The 14,240-nt window shown below is 54.1% G+C and overlaps 1 protein-coding gene across 1 annotated transcript in view; it reads right to left on the bottom strand.

Moving 5' to 3' along the window:
• Window positions 1-14,240, bottom strand: part of RGR (retinal G protein coupled receptor) — a 60,018-nt gene that overhangs the window by 45,230 nt on the left and 548 nt on the right. The gene's annotated exons all lie outside the window — the stretch shown is intronic.

Raw genomic sequence — 14,240 nt, 5'->3', positions numbered from 1 at the left:
ATCAGCAGCACTGCGGGGCTCCGCTCCATGGTCGCCAGAGAGAAGCTGTTGCGGGAAGTGATTGCAGGGATGCGGGAGCTGAGGCTGAAGCTGGAGGCACTCGGAGTTGTACTTTTCCGGCACCTAGCCTCCCGAGCGCTGTGACTCAGGAAAGCCACACCACCTCTACATAACAAAGGCTCAGTCAACCATTCTACACAACAAAGACTAATTTCCTGGCAGCGATTTCAGCCGCACCACCTCTACATAACAAAGGCTCAGTCAACCATTCTACACAACAAAGACTCATTTCCAGGCAGCGATTTCAGCCGCATCACTTATACATAACAAAAGGCTCAGTCCCATTTACACGCACCTTTACATCATCCGCACCTAGTTTACACAACAAAGGCTCATTCCTAACAGCGTGCTTCAGCCGCACCGAACCTCACAAAAATAATATCCAGGTGCTTGCCTTGGCTCCTCCCACCCTCAACCAGTATAAATACAAGGACTGTTTTCTTGGAATTTCTCTCACTTGATACAGCTATCGTGCTGTGACGGTTCCACCTGAAGACGGAAGCTTGTGTTGCCTCCGAAACGTCGTAATTTTTTATTTTATTTTTATTTTACTTTTATTAATTTTAGTATTTTACCTACGTGACTTTACCTAAAAAACCTAAGAATACTGCTCAAGCTTGCAGACTGCAAGAGCGCCCCAAAGAAAGCGCTCTATATGTGCTGTGTCAAGACACTACATTTTCAAGACCTGGCCATCCTACCAGACATGAAATGGAGAGGCAATTTATCTTCCCTGATCGAGGCCGCCCTCCAGTGAAAGCACCTGTACAAGCCCCCATAGCCAAATGCTGCGGGGACCTCCAGTGGAGGTTGGCACACTGGGACGCTGCCTTCGGCAGTGTGGCTCAGCAGAATAGGCTCAGGGTCATCAGATTTTTGTGCGTTCTGTGGTGCGAAGGAGGATCTGGCCCACCAGTACTTGGGGTGTCCACGGTTCAACCCAATGTTCTGGAGTTTGGGATCCATGTTTAGGAAACTGGAGGTGCCTTTTTACAAGAGCTGGTTCACATATCGGGTGCCTTACCTGGCAAATAAGCGCCACAATATCGTAAACTTCGTCTGCACCCAAGTAAACATGGGAGTTTACAAGACCTGAAAAAAAACTGCGAGGTGACACGGACGATGGCTGCTCGTTGGTGGAGATGTTGAGGGGTCTGCTCAAGGCACGGCTCAGGCTAGAGCACACGTACCACTCCTATGCCGGGAAGCGCGTGTATTCCTTGTATGGTGGGGGCCTGGTCAAGCCCTCTGCACCAACACAAACGGTTCACTGATTTTTACGTTTTAACTAGTTAACTTTACGCAGGCTACGTGCGTGACGATGCAGTGCTTGCATTGCACGTGGCTTTGTGGCGCATGTGCCGCGGGTTGCAATTGTGATGTGCTGTACTCGATGTTGGTGATCCCGTATCAAAAGCGGCTCCAGAGCTATTGCTGCTGGCAGCAAGAAAAGTGGTTTAAAAGTCCAAAGTCTCTCTCTCTCTGAACCATCTCTCTCTCTAAACCAACTCTCTCACTCTGGCTCTCTCAGTGATCCAGGAGTCTCCGGATAGCGGCTCCCGGTGGTCCGTGCTCTCTCTGCCCGTGGTCTCCTACGGCGATGCGGGCGTCTACCTGTGCCGTGCGCGCAACATGGCCGGGACGGAAGACGCCATGATCTCACTCCGCGTGGTCGGAGTCCTCACCACCACTGCCTCACCTCCTCCACCTCCTCCTCCTCGCAGCTACGGTGGGGGGAGGTGTGGTAGTGGGGAGGGGTGGTCGTGGATGGTATTGGGGAGCGGTGGTAGTGGATGGTAGTGGGGAGGAGTAGTAGTGAGGGAGGGTGGGTAGTGGTAGTGGGGAGGGTGGGTAATGGTAGTGGGGAGGGGTGGTAGTGGGGAGGTAGTGGGTGGTAGTGATGGGTCGTAGTGGATGGTAGTGGGGAGGGGTGGGTGTGGGGAGTGGGGAGGGATGGTAGTGGCGAGGTAATGGGCGGTAGTGGGGAGGGGTGGTAGCGGATGGTAGTGGGGAGGGGTGGTAGTGGGGAGGGGTGGTAGTGGGGAGGGGTGGTAGTGGGGAGGTGTGGTAGTGGGGAGGGGTGGTCGTGGATGGTATTGGGGAGCGGTGGTAGTGGATGGTAGTGGGGAGGAGTAGTAGTGAGGAGGGTGGGTAGTGGTAGTGGGGAGGGTGGGTAATGGTAGTGGGGAGGGGTGGTAGTGGGGAGGTAGTGGGTGGTAGTGAGGGGTCGTAGTGGATGGTAGTGGGGAGGGGTGGGTGTGGGGAGTGGGGAGGGATGGTAGTGGCGAGGTAATGGGCGGTAGTGGGGAGGGGTGGTAGCGGATGGTAGGGGGGAGGGGTGGTAGTGGGGAGGGGTGGTAGTGGGGAGGGGTGGTAGTGGGTGGTAGTGGGGAGGGGTGGTAGTGGGGAGGTGTGGTAGTGGGGAGGGGTGGTAGTGGGTGGTAGTGGGGAGGGGTGGTAGTGGATGGTAGTGGGGAGGGGTGGTATTGGGTGATAGTGGGGAGGGGTGTTAGTGGAAAGGGGTGGTAGTGGAGAGGGGTGGCAGTGGGGAAGGGTGGCAGTGGGTGGTAGTGGGGAGGGGTGGTAGTGGGTAGTGGGGAGGAGTGGTAGCGTAGAGTGGTGGTAGTGAGGAGGGGTGGTAGGTGTCGGTGAGTGGATGAGTCACTGGTTGAGTAGCTAAGTGAGTGGATGAGTAGGTGGGTGAGTAGCTAGGTGAGTGGATGAGTCAGTGGGTGGATGACTAAGTGAGTGGATGACTAAGTGGGTGAGTGACTAGTTGATTAGATGCGTCAGTGCATGAGTGGTTAGGTGAGTGAAATAAGTCGGTGATTAATTGGGTGAGTAGGGGCCCCCAAAAGGAAGGGGATAGCTTAGCTAGTGGGGTCTCCCTTTGCCAGGAAGGGGTCCCTCTTCGGAGGCCGCTAGATCCCCTGTATCCCAGACTCCCTGACTGAACCCCCCGACTGCATCCCCTCCACAGACACGGGGACCGTTGGGATGTCAGAGGGAGCTGGGTCCAGAGAAGGGACTCGTGGGGATGCCTCTCGCGGTGAGGGAAGCCCCGGGCGGTCCAGCCGGCCGCCGCTGCTACGGCTGCTTAGGGGGCCCGAGGGGATGGACGCCGGGGGGGTGCCCAGGGGGGACCCCTTCAGCGTGCTCCTGGACTGGGCGACCGACGGGGACGAGCGGGGAGTGGGGGGCGGGGCAGATGTGGGGGGCGTGGGGAGACGGAGAAAGGAGGCAAGTGGCTTCTCCACACTCACTCCCCTCCACGCTCTCTCCTCCCTCTCTCCTCTCATCTCACTGAACTTCTCATCACACTCTCTCCTCTCATCTGACTCTACTCCCCTCTCTCTCTCTCTCCTCTCACTCCACTCCACGCACTCTCCTACCTTCTCATTTTACTCTACTCTCTTCACACTCTCCCCTTTCATCTCACTCTACTCCCCTCCACATGCTTCAGTGCCTCCTCTGCTCTACCACGATCACCATCATTACCATCACCACCATTATCATCACCACCACCACCAACAACATCCGCCGTTTGCCACTAAGTGGCGGTGACGTCACCACTCACAGGGGGGTGACTACTTCTTCCAATATTTGAGGCACGGCAGCCCCAGCAGGGTTATTCCCATCTTGCCTGATGATGTTATTTTGGTTGAGGGAATTATCCTCCTCCCAAGAACTCATGGAAATGCTCAGCAAACCTGAAATCCCGTTCCTAGGGGTTGGAAATCATATTGCCATTCTTTTCCTTAAGGATGGTGAAATGAGGAGATCCAAGTTACTTTAGATGGAATTAAATCGTGATTTGTGATTGCGGGCTACTGAGACAGATTCAATCTCCTTAGCAACCCGTGCCCACTACTCATCCTTCCAGTTCCGCATGGCTCTCCGAATCTCTGAGCAAATGCTTGGGTAAGCCTCCTCATTCTCCTATGTTGGATTTGTAGACGACCCACCAGAAAATCTGCTCCCTCAACCAGGGTCTATGGGGAGGTCTAGATCACATACGCAAATGCGGCCATTACAGCTGCATGATCCACAGTCCTGAACCTTAATCATTTCCACTCAGCATCAAAAGGTGGGGTGGACGATGCCAACCCCAGCCGCAAGCAATGTTGAAATTCCTGCTTGAAACTATCCTCAGCTAGCTGAGAGGAGGCCACTGTGGGTTTGATTGGGGTCCTAGAGGGACACCCACCACCGGAGTGGAAGAATGGCAGGCACATCTTACAGATGACAAGGCAATGGTCAGTGGGCAGCAGATCAGCTACACGGTAGGTCCTGTTTTCAAAGACATGGGCCTGCATCCGCTGTTCCGCCACTGTATAGTCGAGTAGATGTTCTTGCTTGGACCCAGAATGTATCCATGATGTTGTGTAGATGTGCCAATGCTGGAATAGCATCTTGATCATTACAAGCCCATGCACTGCACAGAAGTCTAGCAGCCTTCTACCGTTATTTTTTAGCTGATCTGGCCATGTCTTCCAATCACTTCAGCCCAGGTGCCTGCGTCATGACCTACTCGGGCATTAAAGTCACCTAACAGGATGACTCGATCCCGAGGGGCCACATTAACTAGCACCTGTGACAGGAGGTTATAGGTGTCTGACTCATCGGCCTTATATGCTTCCATGCACTGATGTTGATCTTCAGTGGGGGCATAAACAACCACCACCATTCCTCACCTCTTTTTGATGGGGAGGTGAGCCCACAGTAGCCCGGGGCTTACAGCTTCCCACACCTCACCACCACGCTCCCACGTCCCCTTCATTATTTTGTTCAGAAGAAGAGTCACTTCCTGGTGTGTGGCAGTTGCCTGCCCCGAGTAGAGGACTGTCCACCCCTCATGGTGGCTGGAGCCAGAGCCAGTCCACCGGACCTCCTGAATGCCTCAGAGATCCAGGCGACAGAGGATTGGCAGCCTCCCCTCCACAGTGAACGTTTGGAGTTGCTTTTTTCCGTTTCTGGAGGAACCCCGAGGGTGCGGGTTCAGTCTCCTGGCTGCGCTTAATGGTGTTTGGCCAGGAGACCTCACAAACGCCTGTCCCCCTGGTGCCTTCAGTACAAGCTTGGTTAGATATTTTCGACATAGTTTAGTGGTACTTAGGTTGAAGGTGGAGGGGTTAATAGCCCCTTGTACCCATCCAGAGCCCCCATTGGCCGCTGTGGTGGCTACGAGCACCATGGGGTGAAAAGCAGATTGGAAATGGCCGTTCCCCCCATGGCATTACACGCATCCACCACAGCGTTACTGTGCAGCACCACCGAGGAGGTAGGGGGTTGTATTTTCCAGACAACATTACCACCTCCACCACCTCCATCACTATCACCATCACAACCACCTCGATCACTAACTCCACCATCACCATCACTACCTCCACGACCACCATCAACAACAACAACAACAACCGCCATTCGCCACTAAGTGGCGGTGACGTCACCACGACGCTTGTGCCAGGCCATGTGCACCTTGAGGCCACGTGAAGTGTCGAACGCCCGCTGGCAGGAGGTCACGGGGCAGACCCAGGTGCCACGGGTCGACTGACCGAGATGACCGAGATGACTGACTGATGCACCACCTGTGCCCCCTACTGTGCCAACTTGCTGTGCTTTAGCCACCCGGCGCTCTGCTCGTTGTTGTGAACGTCGCTCCTCCGCCCTCCGTTGTTGTTGGAGGGCGACTGCCTCCAACTGCCCAGTAGCGTCCTTCACGAGCCTCCTCCAGAGGCCGATCTTGACACCGCTGGTACCAGTCATCGGCAAGTCCACTCAGCTCCACGTCCTCCTGTACCACATCACTCCATCTCTTCTCTAGCCCGTGCCGCGCCCGTTTAGCCCCCTCGATCCGGCCGAACAAAAGCTGCTTAGGCATGCGGTGGCTGGGCATGCGGGCTACATGACCCAGCCAACGCAGCCTTGCCTGCCGGAGGAGCTCACTGATGGGACTTTGCCCAGATCTTTCAAGGACTTGTGAGCTCCTCACACAATCCAGCCTGGTTAAACCCAGGATGGATCGTAGGCAGGCCAGCCTAAATGTTTCCAACCGGCGAAGATGCTCCACTAGGGGGGTCCACGTTTCGCAAGCGTAGAGAAGGGAGGGAATGACCGTGGCCGAAAAGACCTGAAGCTTCGTGCGGAGCGACAGACCAGGTAGCTTCCACACAGCGTTACGCAACCGATGAAAAGATATTGCCGCTCGACTGATTCGGAGTGAGACCTCTGCTGATAAACTGGAGCCGGTCATAAGCACACTGCCCAGGTATGGGAAACTCTCCACTCTCTCCACAACTGCCCCATCACCAATTGGGAGTTGTGGGGGTGGAGTGTCCCATGGTACAAAATACCCAGGCAGGTGCTTAGTTTTGGTGGGGCTGATGGTAAGGCCCCACCTCTTAGTGGCACGCTCCAGTCTCAGCAGCAGCGTCTCCAACTCCTCTTCTGAATGAGCAGCTATTACCAAATCATCGGCATACATAACGTGGTTGACCAATAGGGAGCCATCCCTTGATCGCACCCGGGCGTCGATCAGCCTCCCATTATATCTGTACCAAATGGAAATTCCCCCGGTACAGCTATTGAAGGCTTCACGAACTACGCAGTCGAAATAGATGTTAAATAATGTGGGAGCCAGAGGACATCCCTGTCGCACCCCAAGGTGTACAGGGAAAGGCTCCGACTCCCGGCCACGTAGTTTTACCCGGGCCCGCTCACCATCATGAAGGTCCTTAATAATCGTGAGCAGAGGGTCAGGGACTCCGAAAGCACGAAGAACAACCCAGAGCCCAGTCCTACTGATGGTATCATAGGCCTTGACCAGGTCAATAAAGCAGAGATGTAGGTCTTTTTGGAATTCCCTATACCTCTGCTGTAGCAGACGGACAGAAAATATGGCATCTGTGCAGGACCGCCCTTTCCTGAAACCGCATTGGGGCTCCGCAAGCCTCTCCTCAGCGTGCCTAGCAAGGCGATGTTGAATAATCCTTGCCAGGACCTTACCCGGCACACTGAGGAGTGAGATGCCCCTGTAGTTGTTACAGTCGGTACGGTCCCCCTTCTTAAAGAGGGGGACCACCAGGGCATCCTTCCAGTCCTGCGGAACCCGTCCAGTGGTCCAGACTGTTGTTATGATGTCATGTAGGGCAGTCTGTGCACAAACGCCACCCTCCCTCAGCATTTCGCTTGGGAGATCATCTCTGCCCGGTGCCTTCCCTGGTCTCAGACTCCGGATCGCCCTCAGTACTTCCTCAACAGCTGGCACCTCAGCCAGCCACTCACAGGGGGTGACCTCTTCCAATATTTGAGGCACCGCAGCCTCAGCAGGGTTATCCCCACTTTGTGCCATGATGTTTTCCTGGCTGAGAGATTTTCCCTCCCCCAGGACCTCACAGAAATGCTCAGCAAATCTGCAAACCTGTTCCTGGGGGTCGGAGATTGGAACACCGTTTTTTCCTCTAATGATGGTAATAGGTGTGGCGCTGCAGGTTACTTTTTTGATGGAGTTAAATAGTGATTTGTGATCGCGGGCCACTGAGGCAGACTCCATCTCCTCAGCAACCCGCGACCACCACCCATCCTTACAGCGCCTCACGGCTCTCCGAACCTCCGAGCGAAGGCTGCGGTAAACCTCCTCATTCTCTGACGTGGGATGCTGTAGGCGATGAGAGTGCGCCTGCCGCTTTTTCTCCATTAACCTGAACACCTCCGTCAGCCAGGGTTTCTGGGGAGGTCTGGACCGCGTACCCAAAGCAGCCATTGCAGCTGCATGAGTCACAGTCTTAAACCTCGCCCATTTACCCTCGACATCAGGTGGAGTGGGGGACGATGCCAACCCCAGCTGCAAGCAATGATGAAATTCTCGCTTGCAACTTTCATCAGCTAGCTGAGACCAGGCCACTTTTGGTTGGAATGGGGTCCTGGGTGTACACCCACCACCGGAGTGGAAGAATGGCAGGCGCATCTTACAGATGACTAGTCGATGGTCAGAGGTCAGATCAGCTCCACGGTAGGTCCTGGTGTCAAGGACATGGGCTCGCATCCGCTGGTCCGTCACTATGTAGTCCAGCAGATGTTCTTGCTTGGACCCGGCATGTATCCATGATGTTGTGTGGATGCGCCGATGCCGGAAGAGCGTGTTGGTAATTACAAGCCCATGGGCTGCACAAAAATCTAGCAGCCTCCTACCGTTATTATTGAGCTGATCTGGCCCATGCCTTCCAATCACTCCAGACCAGGTGCCAGCATCATGACCAACTCGGGCATTGAAGTCACCCAACAAGATGACTCTGTCCCGAGTGGCCACTTTAGCCAGCACCTGTGACAGGAGGTCATAGAAAGCGTCTGACTCATCGGCTTTGCCTGCATCCCTCCACTACCTCCACCACCCGCACTACCACTACCATCACTACCACCACCTCCACCACCTCCTGCACCACCACCTCCATTACTACTTCCCCCACCATACCACCATCACTACCTCCATCATCTCTACCACTACCACCACCTCCACCACCTCCTGCACCACCACCTCCATGACTACCTCCCCCACCATACCACCACCATCACTACCGCCACCATCTCTACCACCACCTCCACGACCCCCCCCCCCCCCCCCTGTCCCACTCTGCTGTCACCACGCAGGAAGTGAACGTTGGCGACTTCCTGACGGCGGGCTCCCGCCAAGCTGCTCCATCGGCCCGCTCCTGGTCCAACCGCCTTGGTTGGGCAGTGTCGCTGAGCTGGGGCGACTCGGCACCCCGGGATGTCGCCTGGCTCCCCGGCCCCTCCTCCTCTGGCGGTGACCCTGAGGAGGTTTCCCGCCTGCTCCTCCGAGGCCTGGCCCCGGGCGAGGCATACGAGGCCTGCATCAGGCCCTGGAGCCCCCCGGGTGGCGAGAACGAGGGGGCCGAGAGGGTGCGTGGAGGAGATTCTTCGTGTGTCGCCTTTCTGGCAGGAGAGGAGAAGGGGATCATCGGTGGCAGCAAGGGGATCAATAGCACGGGGATTGGTAGCAAGGAGATCAGTAGCACGGGGATTGGTAGCAAGGGAAATGGTACCAAGGGTATAAGACCGGGAGTTGGGGACGGAGCGAAGGAAGGAGAGAAGGAAGGAGGAAGGACTGGAATGGAGCGGGACGAGCGAGGAGAGAGGAGTCCGGAGGAAACGGCGGGAAATCGCGGGGAGGCAGATGGAAGTCGGGGGCAGGAGGAGGTGCCCGGTGGTGGCAGTGGTCGTGGTGGTAGCACTGTTGGTAGCGGTGGTGGTATCAGCACTCCTCCCAATAACAATAGTGACAACAACGAAGAAGAATTAAACGATGGGAAGCCAGCGACGACGGAGGGGAGGAGCCAGGGTGGAGGCGGCGGTGGCGACGACCAACGGAGGCCACCCAAAGGAGACCCCGGACGGCAGCAGCCGGAGGGCCCCAGTGGTGGTGACGATAACCTCCCTGAGGAGGGCCCTCGCGGCGGTGGCGGCGACGAGTCGGCGTGGGCCACGTTGGCCGCATGCGCCACCCTCCTGGTCGCCGCCGCCCTCCTGGCGGCCGCGGCTGTAGCCTGTGCTCGCCTCAACCGCCGCTCCTCCTCCTTCCTCTTCTTCTCCTCCTCTTCCTCCTCCTCGTCGTTGTCCTCCTCCTCCTCACGCCAAGGAGGAGGTGGTGGAGTAGGTGGAGGAGCTGGAGGAGCTGGAGGAGGAGGCCGTCCGTCGTCGTTCCGGCTGTGCTGGGAGCGCGGTGGCCCGTCGGCGTCCTGTGGCCGCGAGGAGGAGCTTACCAAGGAGTCGTACGTGCGCTTTGAGTCCCTGCGGCCTGCCAGACGGGAGCACAGGGACGTTCGGGGTGGGCGGCGGGGGGGGAGGAGGGATGGGAGGGAAGGCAGCGGAGGGGCGGGGGAGAGGAGCCGGCTGCTGAGCACCTGCACGAGCGTCACCTCGGGGCTCAGCGCGAGGAGTGACGGTTCCAACCTTGAATACCTGTGCTGAGATGTGGTTGGGGAAGGTGGGGGATGGGGGAGGAGGTGGGGGAGGGGAATGTAAGGAGGAAGAGGAGATGGAGGGAGGAGGGGTGCAGGAGGAGGGAATGGCGGCTCCAACCTCAAGTAGCTGTGCTGAGATGGTGGGGGGAGGGGAGCCACTTCTGGATAATTATTTTTTTATTTTACCAGGTAGTAATGCCCACACTCGGCTACATAGCTCTATGAGTGTGCACCCCAGGGCACTGGGGGTGTATCGAGTCACACCCAAACTAAACTTAACTTTGTATTTTACCAGGCTATGTAGCTCTTGTTCAGAAGCGACTTAGCCATCATAAATGATAGCTCAACAAAGTGGCTTATCGTCATCATGGTGTGGAAATTCTAAACGCGTGATGTTGAATATAAATGTCGAAGGAAGTGTAATGCGAGCGTAAGCGGGGTTCGCGGATGGCCTATGGGCCAATCATACGGCCCGGGGTATTGGGGGGCGGAGCCAGTATGGGGGCGTATGTGAAGGTCCCCGATCACCTCGGGTCCAATCGGAAGCGAGGTGAGTGGGGGCGGAACCTAGGGGCGGAGCCAGCAGGGCGCGATGGAGGGGCGAGATCTGGAAGGTTCGATTGCACGTGGTGTGAGGGAGGAGACAGGGTCACGTGGTGAAGGGGATATAGGGGGGGGAGCCCGGAAGGGCCCCGGGTCAGTTGTTGGAGTGTAGAAACGGGACCACGTTGGGTGGCCGGAGGGGATCCGCGCCATCAGCCACGTGGCTGCAGGAGCTTCAGCACACCGTCGGTCAGCGGTGTGCGGAGCGGGCGGGAGCGCGAAAGACTTACGGAAGAGCGCGTGCGGGGCGCGTCGCGAGGAGCAGCTGGACCGGTGTCGGGACCAGCGGGGTGCGGGTGTTAACCCGAATAAAGAGTGACGGAGACCAAGCAGTGCGCGGCGAAGTCCTTTATTACAGAAGTACCGAAGGACCCGGAGAAAAATCCCTGTGACCATGGGGCGAACATGCAAACTTCAAATATATAGTAGGCATCAGGATGGGGATCGAACCCATGACATTCTGTACACCTGGCGATGTAGTTGCCTTGGCTGCCTCTCTCTGATGTCCGACGTTTTTCTCTACGTCGTGGGAGCTCTGTCAGAAAATTACATTTTCAGCCATTGCGATACCACCAGCCGACATGGCCATCGTGAACCCACCCACCGACACGGCCATTGTGAACCCCACCCAGTGACACGGCCATCGTGAACCCACCCACCAACACGGCCATCGTGAACCTCACTCAGTGACACGGCCATTGTGAACCCCACCCACCAACACGGCCATCGTGAACCCCACCCAGTGACATGACCATCGTGAACCCCACCCACCGATACAACCATCGTGAACCCGCCCAACGACACAGCCATGGAAAAACCCACCCACCGACATGGCCATCGTGAACCCCACCCACCAACACGGCCATCGTAAAACCCACCCACCAATATGGCCATCGTGAACCCACCCACTGACACGGCCATTGTGGACCCACCCACCAAACACATCTTGCCTATACAACATCTGGGCAGTTCACTAGCATTTGTTCAAGCTAAATCATGAGTCTGCTGCTGATGAGACACTGAATGTTGAAACCGGCCCTTGCCTATAAACATCTGGGCAGTTCACCAACATTTGTTCAAGCAAAGGCTGACTCTGCTGCTGCTGCTGCTGCTGATGACGAGAGACTGAATGTTGAAACCCGGTCCACAGTGTTGTTGCTTGTGCTGAACCAATGTTGCTGCTTATGTAGCAGGTATTCAGCCTGTGTGTGGTCAATGAGTTGTCTAGAAACGTTCTCATATACAGTCGGACTCTCGATTATCCACGCTAATGACGGTGGCGGATGGCCGCGGACAATTCAAACGTCAGGGATAATCCAAGAATATAACCATTTTCCGCGGGTCTCTCTATGCCAAAAACCACTAAAATAGGTATGAATTATGTTTAAGTTAGGAAAATTTCGTTTGTTCATGAACAAAAGACGTATTTGTGGTAAAGAATGTATTGATTTTGTTTCACGGAACTGCCATCTGATTTCAAGTTAAAACAATAGCACTTCCGTTTCTCTGCCATCGCACAGTGTCGTAAATGAAAAATCAAACTAAATAAAGATGAAGGATAAATCACGAAAAATTAAGCACAACTGGCGATTTCGAGTGATACTCTTGATTTAGAACGAATACTAACGATCGACCAATCAATGAGGCGCATTCTCAGTGAAGAATCCTGCCCACTCAGTGGACAGCAGAGCCACGCCAATCAAAATCAATGAAACTTCGCCCACTGTTGTAAAGAAATTGCAACGACTGAATTGTGGTGGCGATCACGTGGATTTCTGATTAACCGGAGACACATTTGTTCGGTTTAAGCATGTGACTTGTAATAAACATTTCCAAGAACATTTCGATTTAAAGCTTTCGTGACTGCAGGGATTCATCTTCTTGGTTCTTTCGGTAAAGTCACGTAGAAGGGAAGTAATAAAATAATAAAAATAAAACATAATAAAACAATTCTCACGACGTTTCGGCTACAACGCAAGCAGCCGTCTTCAGGTGAAGAATGAGACACTGCCAAGCTAGGAGCTTATATATAAGCTGAGTTGAAGGTGGAAGAAGAAGAGAGCCTTAACAAAAGAATGTGTATATCAAGAGGAATTTAGCATATTCATGGGAAATGCGTAAGAGGTGGGCGGGGGGGTTTTCAAAGTCATATTATGCCCATGCATTATGCAGGATCAGCAGCACCAAAGGGAGGGGGGGATAGCATTAACAAAGGGAGGACATGTTAAAAGTATGTAGAAGCAATGAAACATGTGAATGGGAAAACGGTGGCAGGAGATCCGCAGCGGTGCAAATAATGCATTCCTTGTGGAGAACACAAGATACACAGTTAATGCCAGTGAGTGGACTGCGGTCTGAAAGTCACCATAAACGTGAACAACAATCAGTTAAGATCCGAAGTGGTTTATTACGTCCTTCCAATGATTGCTGAGCCAGAATCCATCTTCTCGGTTGAAATTGTCTCTGTGTTTGTATATGTGGATCGCCTCATGAACGAATCTCTCATGGTAGCCAGATGGCTTGCAGAGAACCTCTGTCTGTGAACATAAAGCTGACCTGAAACACGGTAGGACAAACACCTCAGCCGTGGGAGATCACTGTTACAATTCAGTGGGTTCACATGACATTGACTTCTCCAAGACAGAGGTTCTCTGCAAGCCATCTGGCTACCATGAGAGATTCGTTCATGAGGCGATCCACATTTACAAACAGAGACAATTTCAACCGAGAAGATGGATTCTGGCTCAGCAATCATTGGAAGGACGTAATAAACCACTTCGGATCTTAACTGATTGTTGTTCACGTTCATGGTGACTTTCAGACCGCAGTCCACTCACTGGCATTAACTGTGTATCTTGTGTTCTCCACAGGGAATGCATTATTTGCTCCGCTGCGGATCTCCTGCCACCGTTTTCCCATTCACATGTTTCATTGCTTCTACATACTTTTAACATGCCCTCCCTTTGTTAATGCTACCCCCCCTCCCTTTGGTGCTGCTGATCCTGCATAATGCATGGGCATAATATGACTTTGAAAACCCCCCCGCCCACCTCCTACGCATTTCCCATGAATATGCTAAATTCCTCTTGATATGCACATTCTTTTGTTAAGGCTCTCTTCTTCTTCCACCTCCAACTCAGCTTATATATAAGCTCCTAGCTTGGCAGTGTCTCATTCTTCACCTGAAGACGGCTGCTTGCGTTGTAGCCGAAACGTCGTGAGAATTGTTTTATTATGTTTTATTTTTATTATTTTATTACTTCCCTTCTACGTGACTTTACCGAAAGAACCAAGAAGATTTCCAAGAACAACAATGTGTAACTGTTTTTATACTATTAATTATGGCTTAAGGGAAAATCCATTAATTATATACATGTCAAAATCTCAGGTGCATGGTTAATCCACAAATCGGAAAAACTGCACGCAGATAATCGAGTCTATTGTATTTGTCCCTGTCTGTGCCTGTATGAGAGATGCACACACACACCATCTGTTCCATCTTAGCTTGTTTATATTCCCCGTGAATTAAGAGGCCCTGTGTTTGAAAATGAATCCCACGTGCGTGTGCGCGCGTGTGCATATATGTGTGTGCATCTC

Source organism: Lampetra planeri, chromosome 45 (assembly GCF_965212315.1).
Source record: "Lampetra planeri chromosome 45, kcLamPlan1.2.h2, whole genome shotgun sequence".
Lineage (NCBI taxonomy): Eukaryota > Metazoa > Chordata > Hyperoartia > Petromyzontiformes > Petromyzontidae > Lampetra > Lampetra planeri.
The sequence above is the reverse complement of the archived record's forward strand: the minus strand, read 5'-3'. Positions and strand labels throughout refer to the sequence as shown.